Source organism: Corvus brachyrhynchos, unplaced genomic scaffold (assembly GCF_000691975.1).
Source record: "Corvus brachyrhynchos isolate BGI_N302 unplaced genomic scaffold, ASM69197v1 scaffold44, whole genome shotgun sequence".
Classification (NCBI taxonomy): domain Eukaryota; kingdom Metazoa; phylum Chordata; class Aves; order Passeriformes; family Corvidae; genus Corvus; species Corvus brachyrhynchos.
This window is the reverse complement of record NW_008238359.1, coordinates 7,522,923-7,528,922: the sequence shown is the minus strand read 5'-3', so window position 1 is coordinate 7,528,922 and position 6,000 is coordinate 7,522,923.

The window sequence follows — 6,000 nt, the reverse complement described above, 5'->3', positions numbered from 1 at the left end:
TTAGTTGTGATTCAAAAAAAATAAAATTATGTCTCCGTAGTTTTTGACTGGGAAGATTGTTGTCATATTCACTTCTGCTTCCAGGAAGAAAGCAAAATTTATCTGGATCGGCCAAAAAAAGGAGAGAAAGTAAAGCAGAGCTGCTGCATACACAGCAAGACTCTCCAAATGCCCTAGCCCCGAAGCCAAGCTGGAGGGAAAATTGTCAAATTCCCCTTCTGCCACAAACTCAGTTTCTGCTGGAAATGGAATTTGACAGTGCTCTTGGTTGGCAGCTGACAGCTACAGCTGAAACAGGTTTTTCCTACTCCCCTTGAGATACCTTCACAAGGTATTCCTCACTTGTGAATTTTCCTTACAATTATGAGCTTTTCCTTTTCCTTTTTCCCCTTCATGACTTTCTATATTTTTTTCTCCCAGCTGCAAGATCTGGTGAGGCCTATAAACTCTGGGGGTGCCTTAGTGCAGAATTTCTATCAGTTGTATTTTAGACCATCATTTGTCAAGTTCAATTTTAAAGTACCAAGTGATGGGGATTTATTTAATGGCATTTCTCTTTACAGAGTGACTTTGGTGGTTTTCTTTCAAGCTCACTTTCATCATCCCCTGCTAATTAAGACCTTTTGAGAGGAATATAAAAATTAAGCTTCTGCTGATAACTCATTCTTTGTGAAACTCTCTGACAAGGCTCACTGCCTTTACATAAAATGTGATTCTTCTGCGAAATTGAGTGTAAAAATTAATATATGAGATTTATTTTTACTTCCCTTCTTGCTCTGCTTCTGGATGTCTTGCTGCCTTCAAACAGTACCAGTCTATTACAAGAGACTCAATGACAAATTCTTGAACTTGAATAACTTTCTAAATTGCTCCTGCAAAAATTAACAACTGTCATTATAACAGTTAATTACCAAGTCTTGCTGTGTATTTTCTTATGATCTAATGTCTTACATAACTTAGTGTGTTAATTTTTCTGGTTGATGTTTATCTCAAAGATTTAGAATTTGAAGACTGAATCTCTCATTTATTGCAAGAAGGAAAATGAGAGAGGATAAAAAAAGCCCAAATGCATGGCTGAAGTATTAGGGACACCTCTGCAAAGCCACCGAGTCTGGCTCTTAGTCAATCTCAATCTTTCTTCCATTAGATTAAACTGATTTGGTGCAGAGGTGAAGGCTGCACTAGGTGAGCTAAATTCATTGAGAAATGTTGTATCTGCTGTCTTAGTGTGAGTTAAGCTGAGGTCAGTTCTAGGTATAAAGAAAAGCACAAAAGGATTATTTCCCATGCAGTACTTGCCTCCAGGCATTCAGCAGACTTGCTCATTCTTCCTGAGGACGGTAGTGAAGCAAGGAGCTTTTATGTCAGACAAGACATAGGTAGTGGTTTCACATATTTTTGGCTTTTTACAACATCAGAATAGCATCAAGGGGCCTGTAATAGCTGTTCAAACTGGGTTTATTATGTTCAAATTAAAACCGAAGCAACATCCTTGTAAAAAGGGTTATGAGCTTGCAAGCTGAACAGGGTTGAAAGGGGCAGTCATCTATTTGCTGGTTTCTGAAGTCAGCAGAAGAGTCTCAGTGTCCTTCAAGGGAGTAAGAGGTCCCCATATTTACATAGTTCCCTTTGCAAAAGATTATTGTTCTCTGAGGTGTCATTATTTAAAAAAAAAAGTCACTAATACAGGCTAATGTCTAGATAAAAGACGTATCCAAAATTTTAGATTCAGATCTTGAGGATATTAAGTATTACAATATAAAAATATGTTGCTGATTTTTTCAGGACATTTTCACTGGCAGGAAGTTCTTCCAGTGTTATTTTCTTAACAATAACAGGTGCTGCTCATATACTGCCTACTCTGAGCTCTTCACTTCAGATCTCCAGTTGGCCCGTGCACTTATCAGTCAGCATTTTCAGGAGGAAATCATAACTTGGGGCCAAATTAACTTGCCTCCAGGAGCTGTGCTGTTATTGAATTATTAGATATAATGGCATCATTAATGAGAGCCCTTGCTGAGTGCTGTGTTGTGTGAGGTTTATGTTATGGTTCTATTTGAAAAGTTACCAAATGCTTATGATAAGGTTGCAAGCTATACAGCATCACATGGGAAAACATTCTTGTTTGGATCTAAGCATGTTTTTGATTATATGAATTCTGAGTTCTGGACCACTTTCCACACCATCTGCAGCCAATCTGCATAGCCTGGGAAATTCAATCAGACATCTTGCCCATCTGTAAAACCAGAACTGCTCTGTTACTGTTTCCCCCTAATTAATGGGATTTATTTCATTTGCTTCTTTGTTTACTGATAGCCCTGCACTCTTAAGTCCTACACGAGTCCCACGCTAGTTTCAGCACCTGATTAAAGTGCTAGAAGTATTACTAGGTTACACTGCTAGAAGTATTATCTAGGTTATCTAGAAATAATTTTACTTGATAAATTAAATATGTCAAATTATGTGGACATAGCAGATATGGGAATATACATGTTTTGCAGTTCCAGTCTTAAATAAGTAACTGTTACCAAAATCTCTTTTTAACTTACTGCAGATTGGTATTACATATAGTTTTAGGAAATTAGATAATGTTGCTCAAAACAGGTGCACTAAAACCAGTGTTAAAGAAAAACAGAGAAGGGGGATATTAGAAGGTTAGAGAGCCACTGACAGATTTAAAACTATAAAAAGGAATATTAAGATTTGGTGCTTGTGCTGCTGTTTGGTATAAACTGAAAATAATAATAACCTCAAAGCTCTTCAATCTGTTTGTCTCAGATAAAACACATTTTCTAGACGGCAAATTTTTATTTAGAACAGCAAAGACACAGAAGGAAGAAGAGTGAAAGGAAGGGCTTGAGACGTTGCTATTACTACACCACAAAACTGCTTTGGGGGACACGAGCTTGCTCAAAAGTACCATTTGTCTTCTGAGCTGCTGCAGAAACAGAATCAAATCCCAGCTGCTGCTAGGCTAATAGAAACTATGTTAATCAAATAACAGAAAATGTTAAATGAAATCCTCAAAACATGTGCTTTGTCCCTTGGTTTGCATTTCTGCTATAAACTGCTTGCCAGGTACAATTTCCACTTCTAATGAAAGCTCAGTTACTCTCTTCATTGTTTCATGCTTAGACTGAAGAAAATGCTGTTTGAGATCTTTTGTATGCCTACTAAATTGATAAATTTCTAAAACTAGAGGAAAATCCCTTTAGCTATTTCAGAATCCACACACATGCACACACACACACCTTTCTAGCTCTTGATGATCTTGAAAGTTTACGGTTGAGGGGATACAGTCTCTAGAGACAGAAGGTCAGGTGTGAGCAGCTGATATTTAAGAAGTGTTTTATGCAGGGATTTCATTATACCCACATAAAGCCAGAAAAAAATGCTTTCGTAGGTCAGGCATCTGACCCAGAGTTACAGGATGTGATTGTTTTTGTGGTCTTTCAAATAAAGCCACAGCTTAAGCACCCGTAGCTCTGGAAAGGCCCTTGGGGACCAGCAGCAGGCAAATGCTGCCTGTGACACAAGAACAGCACCTTCCTTCTGTGGCTTTGTGTACTCCACCTTAGCCAGACTGGGATTTTAAGTATGAGAGAGAGGCTGCAGTGCATTCCTCAGCACATGTGCATACACCCACTCTTGCTTTACAGGCTCGTTTCTTGACTAAGCCCCATATTGCATCTTCTGCAGAGCGAAACCTTTAAATCAAAAGATGAATGGGTCTAATACAGATTTTCAGTGATTCAAAAAAATTAAATACTGTTTTAATGAGCTCTTTTTTGGGCTCTCAGCTCCTTAGGGCAGTTATTCTCCCTTCTGAATGTCTGGAAATTGCTGAGTACTTTGTGGTCACTACCATCAACTACTAATGAATAAAAATGATGGTGATTATATCACGAGAACCAGAACTCTGAAAAGCTTTAATCACAACAATGTAACAGATTAATTAGGATGTCCAAAAAACAGAAACAATGCATCTGATTTTGAGATGCTTGAGTGGGAATTTTTACAAGTGTACAGAGAATTTTAATAACATGGAAAATCAATTATATTTGTAAGAGGTATAATAATCATAAATACATAGTAAATGTTAATGCCAACTCTGATACAGTGCCTTGTGTCATTAGATCTCAAAGCATTTTATAAAAGAAGCATTCATTAACATCATAATGAATACCAAATTAGTTTTGCTAATTTGCATTATGCACAGAGCTGTATCATCAAGGTAGAAAAGTAGGCAGATAGCTGTGTGTGCAGGTAAGTCAGTAATTTAGCTTATTTATTAGGGTGTAGAAAGTGATTAATGGGAGCTGAAATGTTTTGCAAGCCTTACAAAGAAAGGAAAAGAAGTAAAAAAGAAAATGCTCTGATTTGATCTAGATGTGGTAAACTGCAGTGAAAAAGAAAGGAGCAGTTGGGCTTTGCTGTTTGAAATTGCCCATAATGTATTTCCTAAGTTATGAGGTTTCATATGATTAAAGAATGGACTTCACACATGTGCAATGAAATGAATATTCTTCCCTGTTTTCAGTAGTTTAATCACCTGGGGCCTGTGGAGTCCTGGTAAATCCATTTGCAAGACATCACGGAAGCACCATTGGAGAAAAACCTTGAGAATGGCAATCCAGAGGGACTGCTTATTTTCTGTTTCCTGCATGTACTTAGATTTTTTTTCAGTTTGACCTAAGATTTCCTATGTTTACCCACAGAGCTATGGTGTATGTCTACAGAAGATATACTGCAGAAAGTTCCTCTGAAGCACTATAATCATAGAAACAAACTTTGTCACAGACATGCTGTAGAGAGCTGCCTTGTAGTCTGGTCACACGCTTTCCAAAGGAACATTTTTCTGCTGGGAAATGCTATGTCACCTCAAGAGTATGAGGACAAGTTTGCATTTGTAAATAGAGTTTACCTTCTATTCTTTTTCAAAAGCATTTCAGTTTAGAAAGTTGTCTTTTTTTGTTTTCTTTGTCTGAATTTATTATTGTTAATTTAATTGGGCAACTCAAAAAGTTGAAAATAAAACAAAAAAAAATTGATTTTGTTGCAATTATGTATTCCAGTAAGTCAAAAATAACATCTTGTACTTTGCAGAGTATTATGGATTTATACTTTGCTTTCCTTTTTCCTTTGTTTGTTTGTTTCCCCAGTCTGGAAGAAAATTGCATAGGAGATCTGTGGAATTTTCCATGAAGTTCAAATTCCAGTTTACTAGCTCCCTGGTATAGGCATCTGAGTGAGAAATTTGGAGTAAATGTATTCGGACAATTAAGCTTCATTTTCTGATCCCTAATTGTGCACATGGAGAGGGATTTAATTTAAACATGAGTTCCTCTGGTGTTAGCAATGGTTTGACCTGTTGTTTGACCCATGGTTTTATCGAACGGATTGTTGCTTAGCACTTTTTTGTGAATTGTTCATCTGAGCTTTTCGTAACATACTTTCTGCCTGACTGTGCTCACAGGTACCGGATTTTAAACCAGCCCCTTCTTAAGCTGAGTTTTCTGCATGACACCTGCTGTAAAGATGTTGTGGAGCATCTCTTTCCAAGTCCCTTTGCTTGAAGACATTGGCAGCTGTAACTCATAGCCACTTCATATAACCTGGAGAAACATATTACTGAATGCATTTTAGGGGTGTATAAGGGTGTGACCTGAAGAGTATATTATAAATTGATTTAATAGGTAATATTTATGGAACCTAACTTGTAATGACAGGGTATTTTTTCTCTCAGCAGCTGAGTGTTTTACTCTCTTATGCCATATGCTGTTATATAGAAATTGTGATTTAAATTGCTGTCCAAAAAGAATAATGTCCTTTTGCATAAGTTTTTGACCACTCTCCATATGGTGGTCTCAGGGAGACCTTCAGCATCTCCATCTGCTCCTATTTTGTATCTCCTTGATAAACACAGATGGAAGAGGAAAAATAGTCTCTACTGAACAAACTTATATACAGGCTGAGGAAACGAGAGATTCAAAAGTGTTC